The 17,347-nt window shown below is 53.7% G+C and overlaps 2 long non-coding RNA genes across 5 annotated transcripts in view; both read right to left on the bottom strand.

The window, feature by feature from the left end:
- Window positions 1-15,416, bottom strand: part of LOC137203682 (uncharacterized) — a 62,666-nt gene extending 47,250 nt beyond the window's left edge. For 2 of the 3 annotated variants that reach the window (XR_010933237.1, XR_010933238.1), the window contains exons 1-2: window positions 6,738-8,071; window positions 3,489-3,555 (exon numbers count right to left, since the gene is read on the bottom strand). This is a non-coding gene — a long non-coding RNA (uncharacterized lncRNA). Of the gene's footprint in view, window positions 1-3,488; window positions 3,556-6,737; window positions 8,072-14,484 lie in introns of those variants that run through there. The other variant, XR_010933239.1, reaches the window with a different exon arrangement.
- Window positions 15,417-15,428: 12 nt separating this feature from the next.
- LOC137203656 (uncharacterized) overlaps window positions 15,429-17,347 on the bottom strand; it is a 51,592-nt gene continuing 49,673 nt past the window's right edge. For both annotated transcript variants that reach the window (XR_010933226.1, XR_010933225.1), the window contains one exon: window positions 15,429-16,437. This is a non-coding gene — a long non-coding RNA (uncharacterized lncRNA). The remainder of the gene's footprint in view (window positions 16,438-17,347) is intronic.

Below are 17,347 nucleotides of genomic sequence, written 5' to 3'. Positions count from 1 at the left end.
GGCAGATGTGGACTAATGTTCATTCCTGAACCAATTGCTGGCAATGAAGTGATGGAGATTTGCTTAGACTAATCACTGGGGTGAAATGGGTGTTGGGGGCCCACAAAGGGACCGCCAGGGAACAGAGTAAAGGCCACCTACTGTGGCCTAGGACATGTGTGACGTGGCATCAGGAAATACAGTGGAAAGGAAGGAGGGCAGGGAGATTTATTCTGGAGGCGGAGGGGACCTTCTGAGGGATTTTAGGGAATAACAGGAGCTGGGAGACAGACAAACAGATGCAGAGGCTGGAGGCACGAGATGCGAGGCCCGTTAAAGTTTCTTTGAGGAGTGGGGGAGGGGGAAGGAGAGGTGGCAGTGAGGGACAACAGTGAGGAAGGTTGTGCCCTCCAGCTCAGATGTAAAGCAACTGGACTGACAGAATGACTGCATTAAGTCTGGATGGTGGTCTCGTGAATTTAAGCCTGAGTTCCTGGGAAAATGGCAGTCAGTCTCTCCCTCTCTCTCTCTCTCTCTCTCTCTCTCACACACACACACACACACTCACACACACACACTCACACACACACACACACACACACAGTAAAGGGATCAAGACATGGAGCTGGTTGACCACCCCCTTCACTCAGCTTAGGACCCCGGTTCCACCTGTAGCATTCCCTCAAGACCAGGCTGAAACGTCAGCAAGACGCTGTGCAGGTTTGGGGATAAGGTGTGCAAAATGCAACCTCCTTCTAGACTTTGCCCCAGCTCTGCTGGCCAAGAAGGTGCGTCCTCACCTAAGGCTTGGACCAGCCTCCCTGGGCACCTGCTGTGCACGTAATACAGGAGGGAGGAGAAGGACCTTTCTGCCATGAGGGCCGAGGCATGTCTGTGTCCCCCTTGGAGCCAGATGTCATGTCCTTGCTCTCTTGTCCTCCTTTGGGACAACCTAACCTGACTCAGTTCTGGCCCTGCAGGACACTGGACTTGTAGGAGGACCGGCCGCTGGGCAGAGCAGAGGCCACATTTTCTCTGACACGGCCTCACGCCAACATTTAAGGAGCGGGGAGACAGGAGGGGCAGCAGAAAGAGTTCCCATCTGAGCTGAGGGAAAGAAAACACTATTTTCCAAAATAGCATATTCTCAGGAAATCAAGCATTCAAAGGGAGACGGAAGCTTAAAGTCCAACACACTTCACCTGGAACAGGTCAGGTACACGGCCTAAGTGAGCCCGGAGACCCATCAGGGCCTGTCAGCATTTTACTCCCCCAGATAGAAGAAGGCCTTTTGATTTAGACCAGAGAGAAGAAATCCGGGCAACTGGGACTTCCCTGGTGGGCCAGTGGCTAAGAATCTGCCTTGCAATGCAGGGGATGCGGGTTCGATCCCTGGTCAGAGAACTAAGATCCCACATGCTGCGGGGGCAACTAAGCCCACGTGCCACAACTACTGAGCGCTCGAGCCACAACTAAGAGCCCATGTGCTGCAAGCTACAGAGCCCACGTGCTCTAGAGCCTGCACATCACAACTAGAGAGAAGCCTGTGCACTGCAATGAAGTAAGACCTGACACAGCCAAAAATAAAAATCAATAAATATTAAAAAAAAAAAAGAAAGAAAGAAATCCAGGCAACTGAATTCACATCTCCCAGGTCTGTTCCTGCTTCTCAAACAGCACATCAGTCAAGGAAAATCTCAGGGTTGGGTGCACCCGCCTGAACTTAGGGAAGGTGCCAGCCATGGCTCACCGTCCGAATGTAGACTGGCAGACCAGCATGTCCTTGTCCCACAGGCTCAGAGCTAAGCTACGTGCTGAATTATGTTTGCCTTCAAGGACACTTACCCCAAAGCTTGGTTAAAGACCCCATCTCCAAATGCAGTCACGTTGGGAGTTATAGATTCAACGTGAACTGGGGGTAAGGGGGATGTAGTTCTGTCCCTAACATAGCAATATTTGGTTTACTTCCTCTGTACTGTAAGATTCTAAAGATCTGAGACCTTTTTTTTTTTTTTTTTTGCGGTACGCGGGCCTCTCACTGTTGTGGCCTCTCCCGTTGCGGAGCACAGGCTCCGGACGCGCAGGCTCAGCGGCCATGGCTCACGGGCCCAGCCGCTCCACGGCATGTGGGATCTTCCCGGACCGGGGCACGAACCCGTGTCCCCTGCATCGGCAGGCGGACTCTCAACCACTGCGCCACCAGGGAAGCCCTGAGACCATTTTTTTAAAATTAATTTTTATTGGAGTATAGCTGTTTTGGGGACCATGTTATATTCACCTTCCCCAGTATCTGGCACAGAGATAATCCACACATACTGGTTGAATGAATGGATGAAGGCAGGGCTACGGGGCTGCCATGTACAGCTGCCCAGGCTGTGTAGTTCACAACTCCACCCAGACTACCGTGTGAATAGAGCCTCCTGGTGTTATGTAGGACTATGTCCAGTTGGATGACCATGCTCCTTCTTCCAATGAAGAGAATTTGGGGTGTGCTTTTTTCTTAATTTCCCCTAAGTTGCTCTGCTATGCTCCCATAGCTGTGTAAACTCTATGTACCTCAAGTGTAAGTATTATTATATCAATCAGGCTGTGAATAACAGAAAGCTGACCTCTTGTCTTACACAAAGGAGGATTCATTATTTTTACATAATAAGTCTGGGGGTAGCTAGGTACTGCCTGTGGTTTAGAGCAGAGGTTGACAAACTTTTTCTGTAAAGAACCAGCTAGTGAACATTTTCAGTTTTTTGGAACATATGTTGCAACTACTCTACTTTGTCATTACAGGGCAAAGTCAACCACAGATGAATTTCATGGCTGTGTTCCAATAAAACTGTATTTACAAAAATAGGTGGTGGGCCAGAATTGGCTCATAGGCCACAGTCTGCCAACGCCTGGTTCCACGGAAGATTGAAAAGAGAGAATGCCAGGGAGGAACGGTCGGGAAATGGTTAAGGTGGTCCTGTGCTGCAGAAGGTTCCTAAGCTCGCAGACCACAACAGCTTGTCTCCACAGTTGCCACAAGTTCAGCTGCCCTTTGGGGTTTCTGACCTTTGAACCAACAGTGATCAGGGTGTCCTGGCAAAGCGACCCAGCCTCACGACCCGTCCACAGTGCCTGGAGGGTGAAAGAGGCCACAGCACCCTATCCTCAAGCCAGAGAGTCAGCGAAAACCAGAGATAAATCAGGGCAACTTCCACTTCAGCAATCAGCCCCGCCATGCTGGTGGTCGGCGACAGACTGCCACCCAGAGGGACACAGAGTAGACCCTCCGGGCCCTCTGTGACTCCCCCGAAGCCTGGTCCTCTCTCCCCTGCAGAGGGAGATGTCCTCCTTCCCCACACACACACCGTACCTCCCACGGCGGCACATGGGCCTGGGCCCGACCCTTAGTGGAGGCTCTAACCACCCACCCGCCCGGCCACGCGGGACTGGCCACTTCTAGACGGCGTCTGTCCCCTCTTTGCACACCTCAGGCTTTGCTCTGAGATGACGGTGAAGCTCTTACTTACTGGCCTTCATTCTCTCCTTGGAATCGAAGCAAATGAGTCTGCTTTTCCTCCCGCCTGGCAGTCAGTCCTGCAAAGAATAACGATGGAGGTTATTCTTCTCATCTCGGGCTGTCACAACGCAACACAACAGCACAGGCCAGGGGCTGAAACAACACACATTCGTTTCTCACTGTCCTGGGCACTGCCAGGCCCAGGTGAGAGCCTACTTCCCAGCTTGCAGACAACGGTCTTCTCCACGTGTCCTCACAGGGTGGAGGGAGGGAACTCTGGTCTCTCCCTTCTTGTAAGAAAACGAATCCCATGACCCTCATGACTTCATCTACCCCTAATCACCTCCCAAGGCCCCGCCTCCACGTACCATCACAGTGTGGGTTAGGGCGTCAACACAGGAATCTGGGGGGACATAAGCTACCAGTCTGTGATATTATTATTAAGCTCCCATTTCTTGAGACTCTACTGTATATCACAGGAGCTGTATTGGGGACATATTCCTTTCTTCTCTGTTTTTCAGATGAGAGAAGGTTCTGAGAGGTTACACCATTTATTCAAGATTGTCTGCATGTCTCAGAGAACAGATGAGACAGTCCACTCTGTGTAAACAAATGAGGATGGCCTAATCTTGTTCCTTCTCTGGAAATGTATTTTTTTGCCTTCATAAGAGCTCCAGGCCGCATTGTGACTGTCGTGGGCCCGAGTCACGCATGTCATGTGTTCATGGTCTCCTGCCCCATTAAAACACACACACACACACACACACAAATTATATTTCATGATTGTGTTTGTAGGATTATTACATATTACAGGCTGGATTATTATATATTCATCATTATTATATTCATTTTCTTCCTTCTTTATTTTGGAAGAACTTCAAGTTGAAATGTTTTCACGGACTCTTAGAAGCACCACGGACCAAGCACTGCAGCACCCCTGCCTGGAAAAGTCAGCCTGATAACGAGCAGGCCAGGAATTTAGCCACTGGGCTGCCGAGGGGCTGCTCTGGGGGAAGTGGCACCTGGGCTCTGTAACTACTGAAGCCTGAGCCAGGAGAGATCCCCGACTTAAGCTTTTTAACCTCAGCAGGAACCTCCCTTAAGCTTGGGGTCCTCCGTGTGTCTGCAGCTCTCATGGATGAACTAAGGGTTCACCCCAATATTCTGGCCAGCCACTTGAGGAGTCGCCATACACACAGACCCCCTTAGCCTCACTGGCTGATGACCTGTGGGGTGAAAGGTGCCATGGGGGAAAGCCTGGCATTCTGGTGTTTGGCCACAAGGGGGCACCGATGGTCCGGCCTGCTGCTGGCACCCAGGCCTGGCCCTACCCGCCTGGATCTCAGCCCTGTCAGCCTGGCTGCCCCCTTTCTGGCCCAGGTTTGCTGAGCTGTGTGGCCCTGGGGCAGGAGTGTCACCTCCCTGGCCTCAGGCTCCTTACTGAGACACTCAAGGTGGACTGTGAAGATCTCTGAGGTCACTTCTGCTCTCAAAATTTAATTCTGCAGGAAATACAGCTGGGCCAAAGCACAGCTGTGGGCCCCAAGGCCGGTTTCGCTTCTGCTCTGCAGTTACCCTGGCTGGGCGACCTGGGCTAAGTCACTTTCCCTCTCTGGTTTGCACTCACTTGCTGTAAGAAAGAGGCCTTTCAGTGGGCCACCAGCTTGTCTGGAGTGTCCCCGGTGACCCTGACTTCTCCTGCTGAGAAAGGGCTGGGGGCTGGGCCATTGCAGAGAAAGGGGGCTGGACGCAGGCTGCTGGGGGCACCCCCACACCTGGAAACCAGAACCTTCTGTCTTCTGCCTCCAAGGCCCAGAGGAACTCCTGGTTCTGGGGCTGCAAAACCAACCCCAGATCCTCCAACAAGAGCTTTCACTGGCTCTGCCTGGATCCCACTGGGATGAGGGATATTAAATGGTTGCTTTTTGTGGTAAGTGTCTCCACGTGGCTGTGAATTCCCTGGGATTTGAATACCCGGTGTCTCCAGTGCCTGGCCCAGTGGCTGGCAGCAGGCCCCACAATGAGCAGACGTGCTGCACAAGAGTCAGCTGGGGGCCAGTTAAAAATACAGAGTTCCAGGCCTGTTCCTGTGATGGATTTTGTAGCTCTGAGTGGGCCCCCGAAAATCAGCATTCTTTCAACGGGCTGCTGGGTAAAAACACCCCACAGAAATGTTGAAAGAACGAATAACTTTCATTAGTGGGTGGGGTTTTTTCCCCCTATCCTTTTTTTTTTTTTTTTTGGTTTCTTTTTGTTTTAAATCGTATCTCAGCACCTTGGAATTTGGGGAAGAGGGATGTAAAAATAGCCATTTTTCAGAGTCAGGCTTTCCCATCTCATGTTTAGTCTGGAACCGCGTCCTCAGCCTCTCCGGGGCTGTGGTCACTGTGGAATGCTGGTGGCAGTGCACGCCGGGCGCCCCTGAAACCCCTGGCGCTCAGCCCCCCGCGCCTGCCCAGGGCAGCTGGGCCACCACCAGCCGCCTCCTGGGGCTGGCCGAGGGCACGCCTGAAGCGTCTCTCGTCCTGGTGGGCCTCGATTGACCCCGCACAGGAGAAACAGTTGAGCGGATAAATGATGTCTGCACCAGAGAACAATCTAACTCACAGACGCAAAGTACCTGCACCTGAGGGTACTACCGCCCCACCTCCTAAACCCCAATCCCGGCCAGGTGGGACGACGCCACCGCCCCTCCTCCTGCCCTTGGGGAGGCAGCCCCCACCCCCTGCAGGGGTGCCGGGCCTCCGCAGGCCCCCTCCGGGCTGCCTCCCCCTGTCAGGGCCCCGACACCCACACAGCCTGCACACTCTCCCCGCTCCGTAAGCCAGGCTCCAAAACCAGTCATAACAAGCTCACCAAAGAGGAAAGGGGGGGGGGGAGTTAAATAAAAAAGGGTATCTTGGCCTCAAAACCCAGAACCCGATTCACTTCCAAACCACATAAAACAGCCAAGTGACAAGGCTCCCGCGTCTGGGCTGAGGGCTTTGCCTCGGGGGGATCCCCCCCCCGCCCCGCCTCGGAAATGGGCGTCTGGAAGAAGCGGGTTGTGGTCAGACCTGCTCTCTCATCGCGCCCCCTCCTCGGCGCCCCAGCGACCCCCATCCTCTTGGAGAGCAGAAAGGAGAGTCTGGCTGGTGGGTTTCCCGTTAACTCTTCCAAGCGTTCCTGCCCCAGGCCTGTGCAGTTCAGCCCCTTCGTCCCTCCCTAGGAGGGGGCACAGCCCCAAGCCCCCGGGCCCTCGCCTCCCTTCTCTGCTCACCTCTTCCCGGAGGCAGCAGCCAGCCCTGCGTGGGGCCTCGGGGCCTCTGAGTCCGGGCGTGGGGCGCGCAGGGGAAGCGCCAGCGGTCACTCGGAAGACAGCTCCGGGGGGTCAGCCTGCTGCTGCTGTTGCTGTTGTGCTCCGTGAGGCTCCAGGGGCCAGGTCCTCCCGCCCCGCAGGCCCCTCTTCTCAGCACCGCGCTGCTAAGGGCGGGAGCCGGGCCACTGGGCGGGCGTCACCGACAACGCCAGGCGCTCATGCACGCGCCCACGCACCGCGCATGCGTCGTCTCAACGTTCAGTGAGCCCTGAGCACCTACTCTGCTCTCTGTAGACCCCCAGGCGGGCGGTTCCAGACGTTGGGCTGGAGAGACCCAGGCTCTGAGTTACAGCTCGGCCAGGCTGCAGAACCACAGGGAGCCGGGGCCTGAGCCTGGGCTGGCGGGCCAGCGGCCGCAGCTGGGACCCGTTACCTGGCATGGAGAGCTCGGCCGCCTCGGGTCAGGTGTCTTTCCTGCTTGGAAGAGGAGATGAGGGTGCCTCCCTCAACCCGTGGAGCAGTGCAGGCCTGTGTGGTTGATGTGGCCGGCTGGGGTCCTGCCTCCACCACCGCCTCCTCTGATCCTGCACTTCCCCCGCAACCCCAAGCCCTGTCTGGGAGACGCCCTCCAGGACACGACAGCCCACATTTTTTTTTGTCTGCGTTGGGTCTTCATTGCTGCGCTCGAGATTTCTCTAGTTGCGGCGAGCAGAGGCTACTCTTCGTTGCGGTGCACGGGCTTCTCATTGTGGTGGCTTCCCTTGTTGCAGGGCACGGGCTCTAGGCGCGCGGGCTTCAGTAGTTGTGGCTCGCGGGCTCTAGAGCGCAGACTCAGTAGTTGTGGCACACGGGCTTAGTTGCTCCGCGGCATGTGGGATCTTCCCGGACCACGGATTGAACCCGTGTCCCCTGCATTGGCAGGCGGATTCTTAACCACTGCGCCACCAGGGAAGCCAGACAGCCCCCAATTTTTTGTGCCTCTGAACTAGATGCTCTGTGAAGCTCAGGCTGGCGTGTCCCTCCTCCCGGCCAGGCTGGGTGATGAGAGGTGAGGACAGCCTCCCAACTGTGCTTTGCCCCTTTCTCAGCAGTGCGATGCTGCATGGTATTTAACCTTCTGAGGTTCAGTTTCCTCACTAGGAACATGGGGAGCCTCGTAGTTCCTACATCCAAGAATCCCAAAAGACTCCTTATTATTCAATCTTCCCGGGATGGTTTCAAAGTAAAATGCTGGAGAAACAGTCCTCATAAAGGCTCATTTTATGGAAGTCTTCTAATGTGTCAGGTGCAGTCCAAGTGTTCACACGAATTATCCCATGACATCCTCAGACTACATCTGTGGGGTAGATATCACCATGATCCCTAGTTGGCTAAAGAAGAGCGGATGCCCAGAGGACTTAGGGAACGTGCACAAGGTCACACACCTATTGGTGGTGGAGGTGAGACTCCAGCCTGGGCGTTGTAGCCCAGAACCCCTGCTCTTTGTTTTCCGACTTTATTATGGTATAGTGGACATGACATAGTGGAAGTTTGAAATGTACAACCTGGGAACCCACACTTGTAATCACCACCCTGTCCCACCTTCCAGTGTGGAAGCGTCAGCCAGAGCCTCCCCTGCTTTTAGAGCTCCTAGCATCTCCTTTCAGAGCTGGAGGAGCCCTATCCTCCAGCTTTTGGATGAAGAGGTGATGTGTGCAAAGTGACTAACCAGCGGTGGGGCAGGGAGCTTGCTCTGAAGCACACAATGCTTGCCGCTTTCAGAAAATTTCCTCTGGCTTGAGTCTGTCCAGAGATCTCAAGGCTCCTTTAGGACTTGGAGTCACTGCGTTCCACGGGGCCTTCTACTCACTATGTGCGTCCGAGAGGTGCCCTGCTGCCCCAGCCCGTGGGATGAGTTGGCAGAATCTTCTGGCTCTGGTCTTGCCAAGCTCCGCCCACACCTGCTAAGAACACTTGGTCCTCAGGGCAAGGCCCACTCTCCTTGGAGTGCTATTCAAGGCCCTGCTCACCTGCCACCTGCTCCATCCCATGTGGAGAAGTCAGCTCTAGGGTCTCCCTGGACGCCCCTCCCCAGTGGCACCTGTACCCTTCCTCACACTCATGGCTCACACATCCGTCTGACCCGTAAACTCCTTCACGTGTCTGTCTCCACTTAAGCATCCCATGCTCTCACGGAAAATTGTGGATGCTGACAGCCATCCCTCAGATAAGAGGGTCAGAACTCAGGATGGAGAGGGGTTTTCCGTCCACCCCCAAGAAAATCAACATAAGAAGCAGAACCAGAACCCAGATCCGAGGTGTCCTGGGTGGAGTTGTTTACGGAGGGACATTGTCTCCCCGCCCAACTCTACCCCAGGCACTGAGAAGGAGCCCATTGGGGGTGGGGTCATCACACACAAGCTGCGGACTGGCAGAGCGCCCCCCCCAAACGTATATGACTGTGCTTCCAACAGGTGAGCATCTCCTACCACGAAAACCTACTCCCCGGATTCCTCCTTCCCCAGACTCCTGTACCCAGAGTGAGAGAATGCATAAAAATGAAACATGTTGCCCCAACCCCCAAACACCCTTTGTTAGAGTGATCCGGAGGATTAAATGGCTGGTGGAGACCACAGGATTTTAAACTCAGGCTCCTGTGGACAGATGGGCACCTGGCCTTGAGGGGAGAGCCCAGAGGAGGGGCCGGGAGGGCAAGCAGATGGAAATCTGGCAAGAGCAGGAGGCTGCTGTGAGCGGCGGTTAGGTGAGGAAAACTGAGCTGGTGTGAGCAGAAACCATGGGAAGGAGAAGGCTTTTCCAAGAAATTACAGCGGTATCGCCTTCCAAGTGGCTGGGGACCTCTGCAGACATGATCTCATTGCCCCTCCCCCCAGGGCCCCTGGGGGAACCCGGGGTCAGGGGTCTCTGCCCCGGCCTGAGTTCAAAGAAGACTCCACCTGCCGACTCTCCCAAAGAGGCCTGAACCTGGCGTTCCCTCACTGACAGCGGAGGGACCAGAAAACTCCCCTCACAGCTGATTCGACAGAAGTCTCCTCAAGCTTCAAGGGCCCTTAAAAGCACTTGAAATCTCTCAGGACAAAAATGACTGTAACAAAAACAGTTATTCAAGGAGAACTGTTTCATTCTGTACCAAGGGAGTTGACTGTCTATTTGCTTTGGTAAGAGTGGGCCTTGGACCCAGCCACTCTGCTCAGGGTTCTCTAGAGGAACAGAATCAATCGGATATATAGACATACAGAGGAGATTTGTGATAGAAATTGGCTCGTGTGATCATGGAGGCTGAGAAGCCCCACCGTCTGCCATCTACCAGCTGGAGGCCCAAGTGAGCTGGGGGTGGGGGGTGATTGAGTCCAAGTTCGAAGGCCCAAGAACCAGGAATAATTGTCGATGTCCAAGGGATGGAGGTCTCAGCTCAGAGTGAGCAAACTCCCCCCTTCCTCCATCTTTTTGTTCTATTCGGGCGCTTGATGGACTGGATGGTGCCCACCTGCGTGGGCAAAGGTGGTCTTTCCTCAATCCACCAATTCAAATGCTAATCTCTTCCAGAAATACCCTCATAGCCACACCTGGAAATCATGTTTACTGGGCATCGCTTAGCTCAGCCAATGTGACACATGAAATGAGCGATCACGCCAGTGGTGTGGATGGAGACACTTGCGTGCCTGGTGCAGTGCGTAGAGAGCATTTGGGGCATCAGCTAAATGATGTTTCTGAGCCTCTTCTATGCCATTAGCACTTTGCTAGACACTGGAGTTTACATGAGCCAGAGTGAGACCTTATCAGCAGGTGGCCGTGTGGCAGTGGGAGCAGAGTCAGCTCAGAAGAAGAGAAGTTTGGTGGCCCTGGGCACTCTGGGAAGGCTTTGTGGTGTGCCATCGTTATGAGCCAGCCCTTGTCTGTCAGGTACCAGCTGTGTGCCAGCTCTGCGCTAAGTGATCTCTAGACACCATCCCATAATATAATCTCCATAACAACCCTGGGGGCTGTATAGCTGCAATTCCCATTCACAGCCCTTAGAGCAGTGCCAGGAACTGTCCATTGATGTTCTTTAGTGAATGGTTGACAATAATGCCAATAATGCCATTGCAAAGTAAGGAGACTGAAGCCACCGAAGAAAAGTAATTCGTCACTAGTTGCCAAGAATGAGAACAAGGGAATGGGCTTCCCTGGTGGCGCAGTGTTTAAGAATCCGCCTGCCAACGCAGGTGACATGGGTTCGAGCCCTGGTCCGGGAAGATCCCACATGCTGTGGAGCAACTAAGCCCGTGAGCCACAGCTACTGAGCCTGCACTCTAGAGCCTGCAAGCCACAACTACTGAGCCTGCATGCCACAACTACTGAAGCCTGTGTGCCTAGAGCCCATGCTCTGCAACAAGGGAAGCCACCACAATGAGAAGCTCGCGCAACGCAACGAAGAGTAGCCCCCGCTCGCCGCAACTAGAGAAAGCCCGCAAGCAGCCAGGAAGACCCAACGCAGCCAAAAATAAATAAAAATAAAGAAATTAAAAAAAAAAAAAAAGAACAAGGGAAGAAGACCCAGACCCCCAGGGTCCCGGCAGTTAGAGCCCAAGCCTCAGAGCCGGACAGTCCCTCCTGGACCAGGCTCTGCCTGTGAGTGTCTGACCCTGGGGAGAACATGGACTCTGAAGGCATTGACTGGAATATGGAAATAACAATATTTCTTTCAGAGGGCGGTTGGGAGGATTAAATAATATAACAAATAAACTTGCTCAGCACAGGACTGGCCTAGAGTAATTGTTCAATAAATTACTGTTATTTCATGAGCTTCACTCGAGCCCTGGGTGTATGACAGCCTCTTAGAGTTAGGCTTCACCTCCTGAGATTGTGTTTTATCAGCCCTCCTTTGATGCGACGTCTTCCTGAAACTTCGGGCTAATCGTCCGAATCTTCCCACATTAACACAGAATGACTCATACAGGAACCTAACTAAGGCTTTTTAGTGTAGACATTCTCATTTTTGAGAGAAAACAGCCCTGTTTATTTTAGCTGCCAACATGATTGAAGTTAGAACTTGCTGACCGTGGTCATTGAAAGACACTAGAATAAATGACCAAAGGCTTTTTGGAACTCTCTTTACCTAAATACTTTGAAGAATAAGGATATTAGAGCTAACAAATAAAAGAAAGGAAGGAAGGAAGGAAGCAAGGAAAGGAGGAAGGAAGGAAGGGGAAAAGGAAAAAAGAAAGATAGAAGGAAATAGCTAAAATACCACAACCAAGAAGAATGAAAACCAATTGCTAATCAGGCTCCTATCTGAGTGTCAGTTGTGAAAAATATTTGTTGACTTAACGAAGATCCCATATCTTGCGTGGGGTTGTTATAGGAAGGTATTTATTGCATCTGAGCCGTGGCTATGAAATCTGCGAGCTGTGACACCTCAGCCATTTATCCTCTGCGGATGAAGGGAAAGCAGAACTCACATCCAAGGCAACCAGGGTGTCTGCGGGGCAGAGGTAGTCACATTGGGGACGGCTGGGGGAAAGGGAAGAAATCAATTTCTCCATCTCTGTGGTCACAGGGCTGTGGTCTGAGGCAGATGTAAGAACACGACGTCCTCCAGGGCAGCAGCATCCGGTTCCCTTTGCTGCCAACCTAAAGAAACTCGAGGAGTCCCAGCAGCTGGGGCCAGGGCAGTGCCGGAGCCAGCCGTGGTGTGCAGATGAAACGCAGGTTGGGTGGGGTGTAGACCTACAGAGAGACTCGTGGGAGCCGCTGACTTTCAACCCTCCTCTTTTCCAGCTCCCACTATTTATTCTGGCTCCTGGCAGCAGACCCCTGTGGGGACAGAGGGACCTCATGGAACAGGGGCAGGGAGGAGGCATTCGAAAACCACAGGGTTAGTGATGAGACAGGGCAAAACAAACCCAACCAAAACAGGGAGCTTAGGGCGGGTCGGGCATGTGGATTTCAGGACTATTCCATGACTGTCAAGGGCAGGGCGCGGGGCTAAACACACCCAGATTCCTGGCTCCCGGCAGACCTTGATTTCCTGAAAAACTTCCACAAAGTGATCCCAAAACCATGATGCACTGCCCTCTGCCCCATAATCACAAGCAGCAGCTTTGAGGTTGATGAATTCGCCTGTGATTCCCCCTAGAGACCACCGAGGTTTCCGTACACCTTCCCCGCCCCATGCAGCTCCTTGGGCTGGGTGAGCCCGGCACCTCGTGACCCCAGCACAGACTGGACCAGCATCCGTCTCCAGCATCCCCAGGGATGCCACCCCAGGTCCCGACTGGCTGGAGCTGTGGGTTCATCCCCTCCAGCTACAAAGCCTTTCAGAGCCGGGGGTCCACCTGGAGCTCTAGCATGGAGCAAACCCTGTGGTCCTAACCACCTGGACCAGAGCTTTCAACCTTGTGTTCCTGCCTCTTTTGTTCATCCTGCTTGCAGGGGTGAGGGAGGTGGAGTACAGAACCGGACGGATCTCAGGTTCAGTCTCGGGGGTAGGGGGGACGGACACTGAAGGGGCACCTTCCTGGTTGGGGGCCTGTGAATGATTAAAGCCTCTCCCAGCCTCCGCCCATCTCTCTGCTGGGACTGGAGACATGTTTTTCAAGGATGTCACGGATTGCCTGTTTGTCTGCATTTGTCCCCTGATCAGTGGGGCCGTGGGGAGGTGGTCTGCATGTGTCTGGCTTACTGGGCCCTCCAGCGCCTGTTCACACGTTGGGTGTTGGGACCGTAGGACCTTAACTGGTGAAAGGTCAATGGTCACCTTGATTGTTTCCAGGCTGCCCCACCTCCCCCTCCCATCGAACAAACAAAACACACAAGCAGACAGATCCTTCTGACGGCCCAGACCTGACTTGCTTGGGAGGAAATTCTATCCTGGCCAGTGGGTTCAAGGGGATTGGGAACACAGGCCTTCTCCCTGCTTCCTAACTGTACAGGTCATCCCGTGAAATGGTTTGGCTCATGAAATTTAAAAAGGAGTCAGGACGAAGGTAGACTGGATTCAGGATGCCTCCAGACCTTCCCTTGTTCTTTCTGCTTCTGCGCAAAGGCGTCAGATCTTTCCAGTCCCATCCTGGTCCGGTTTCACCATCTCTAGGGGGTCTGGTTGTGCGGGACCAAACACACACAGGCCATGTCTTCGATTCTATGCTGAAGAGAGTACTTCCGGGGACCAGGGGTGCGTGGTTAGGAAAAAGAGCCACCACATACTGTTAACCTAGCAGAACTGTTTGGGAATGTGGATACCCATACCAGTCCTGCCTTCCGGTTTCCAAGGATGACCCAAAGCAGTGAAGACTTTCCTCTCTGAACTGCTCACCTGCAAGGAGAAGTGGTCCAGGACTCAGCTTCTCCTTTTCCTCTTCACAACACCTGCCAACACTCGACTCAGAGCAAGCTTTTTGTCCTGGCTGATCTCAGTTTTTACTTTCAGGGCAGGGATGCTGCCTGATCCTTCCTTGTATCCTCAGGGCCAAGCATAAAATCTAACACAGTAGTAGGTTCCTAAAGTGTTGAGTGAACGATGAGTAACAGTCAGGAAATGCCAGGAGGAGAAGGACAGAGAGGTTATCTGCAGAGCCAGAGGTGGGGGAAATGCAGAGGAGATGGTGGATTGGTGATCTGGATGGGAAGATACAGGACCCGTTTTCTCTCAGACTTCTGCTGTTGTCTGAGACCTGACTGATTCCCCTTCTGGAATATTTAAGAAGCTAAAGAGAGAGGGTATTACCTGGAGAGTTAGCAGGTTTCTCTTCTCAGTGGCCAAAAGCCAAACAGATGGTTGAGGGCGGGGTCCGGGGCGCCGGCTCGCAGTGAGCTGAGCATCCTTCACCATGAGACCTGGGCAGCTCCAGACAGGCCTGTGAGATGGCGAGGACTTCCGTGGGGCAGTGAGTCACTCGTTCTTCATGGCATAGCTGTGGCCTTCCAGGAAATGGTATTGGACACGCACGCATAGATATGCACATGCAGTGTGTGCACCCACGGGCATGGACTGGCTGCACCAAGCGGATACGACAAGCCTTGCCCACCCACAGTTCCTCCAGCTCGTTGGTCCAGCAGAGCCTGGGGACTCTGGAAGGGTAGGACCAGGTGGAGAGGAGATTTTCCATGATGCTTCTTCTCTTTGTTGATGTTAAGGTGACCAGGATAAAGACCCTGGTCACCTGGGGGCTCCTGTGTCATGAGCAGACCCGAAGAATATGTAAGTCCACAAACATTTCAATTAGTGGGATGCTGGCGAGACTGCAAACAAAGCCTGAGGACGTAGAGACTCCAGTGGATCTGCTTGGCAGTCACATAGGTTATACCTGTTAAAAATCACCAGTCACTCACGGAGGAAACGATCAGTGAGCTCTCACCACTCTGCACCAGGCCCTGGGCCAGAGTACAGAATACCAGAGTACGCTGGTACGGCAGGGAGCAGGCAGGCGCGGTGCCTGCCCTCAGGATGTGAGCTTCCTTCCATGCCCACATCAGTACCCCAGCATTTCCCCAAACCTTGTCCATTTTGAGTTTTCCCACAAATAATGTTTCTATGTACCCAAACCAAAAGGCCCCAGGAAGGAGAGCAAGGGTGCTGCAGAGTAAATGTTTGTCCTCCACCAAATTCATACACTGAAGCACTAACCCAAGGGGATGGTGTCAGGAGGTGGGGATTTGGGAGGTCACTGCTGTTCCAAGTACCTGGTTCAAATCTTACCTCTGCCTCTGCCTAACTGTGTGACCTGGGCCAAAAGAGCTAACAACTCTGGGCCTCCATTTCCTCAGCTGTACATTGGGAGTAAAATCAGAATTGATCAGTGGCTGGAACGGGGCCTGACACCCAGCTTTCACGGTGGCTTCTGATAACTCCCACGCATGTTAGTGGGAAGCACCGTCAGATTGTTGATTGTCCATTTTCTGTTAGACCCCTCAGTCTGCACTGGCTGGGGTCACAGGCACAGGGGTATGTGTGGAGAACTCAGGTTCTGAATGCAGACCCGGGCCCCATCCTGCTGTCGGGAGGCTGCCTGGGATGGCACATGGCATGGACGCCGAGATTAGTGTCAGTCAGATGGTGAGCAGAGGGACAGACTGTGGCAAGGTCTTGCTGCCTCTTCAGAGACAGGCAGTGGAGGAGGTCCTGGCACAGAATGTCGAGCTTGACCTTCAGCTCTGGGCCTGATGGACCATTTGGGGAGGAATCGCTGGTTTTCTGCTCTTTGGAAAGGATGCACCTGCCTTGCTACATGCCCTTCTCTCACCAGTCCACGGGGATGTGAGGACAGGTGAGCAGACCGCCCAGCTGCCCGGAAGAACAGCGAGGCCTCGACGGGACTCTGTCCCCTGTCTGTGGCCGCATCCCTGTGACTGTCAACCACACAACCTTCTAGCGCCTCTTCCCGTCTCCTCGGCCATGCGTCCCCAGGCGCAGACAGCAGTGACCACGAGCAGACACCCCTGGCCCAGGCCAGTTCCCCGAAACTCTTGAGGACTCGGGAGATTGCGGCCGCTGAACTTGTGCTGTGAGAGCTCAGAACGTAAACGAGTGGCGTGTGGACCGTGCGGAGGGACGCAGACACCCTCGGCGGCCCGTGGTCCCCGCAGCGACGGCGCCTCGGTGGCCAGCTCGTTCAGAAGTGAACCAGGAGGTTGGCCGGAGGAGAGAGCTGGATGGGCAGGCATTCAGGCGACTCACCGACTACAGATTCAAAGAGAGAAGTTCGTACTGCACACCCCGAAGAGGAGGGACCCCTTTTCCAGCCCCCATGCAGAGCCCACCAGGCAGCAGGCAGAAAACTCAGGTTCTCAAACCCAGAGTCACCTCCGCTCAATCCTAGTCTCCCGCCAGGCTCTCACGGCGACCAAGAAAAGGACTCGGTGACTCTGCATCCAGACTCTTCCACCCCATAGGTAGCGGACCAGATAATGGATGGTCCAAATCAGGCCCTTCTCAGAGTGAAAGGGGGAACGCAGTAATGATGCAGGACTTGGATGGACCCCAGACTCTAGTGCAGGGACCGGGAGGCCTGATTGCAGTCCAGCACCACCGCTCATCTGTCTGGGCTGTTTCCTCATTGTAAAATGTTGTTGTTTTCATGGGATACTTTCTGACTCTAGATACCCAGCAAACGTCGGCCGCTTTACAGGAGTTTATCTCATTGTGTGTGTGTGAGGCAATCTACTCCACTTATTCTAAAATATCTCCTAGAAGGAAGGACCTTCTCAGCCGAACTTACCTTTTAAGGAACCAAGCAGAATTTCCTGCATGTCAGCCTTGGTGATGTTCGCCCCACAGCCAATGAGGCTTTAACAGTGAAATACAAGCATTGTTTCCCTTCATCCCTGTCTTTACTTCTCTTAGCAGAGCAGTGATTTCTCATGCTCTCTTTCCCATAAACCTCTCACTCACCACTCGAACTCCCACACACCCCGCCAAGCAAAACAGAAACAAAATTATAAATGATCTAAGACCAGAATAGGTGCTTCCTGATACCACTCCTGCAGACATCGCAGTTTATGTCGCCAAATCGCTAAGCTCATCTTCCCAGACCCCACCCCCACCATGTCCTCCTCTGCCGGGCACTGCACAGCTGCAGGTCCCTGCTGGC

Source organism: Pseudorca crassidens, chromosome 1 (genome assembly GCF_039906515.1).
Source record: "Pseudorca crassidens isolate mPseCra1 chromosome 1, mPseCra1.hap1, whole genome shotgun sequence".
NCBI classification, from domain to species: domain Eukaryota; kingdom Metazoa; phylum Chordata; class Mammalia; order Artiodactyla; family Delphinidae; genus Pseudorca; species Pseudorca crassidens.
Note: the sequence above shows the minus strand (reverse complement) of the source record. Positions and strands in the feature narration are given on the sequence as shown.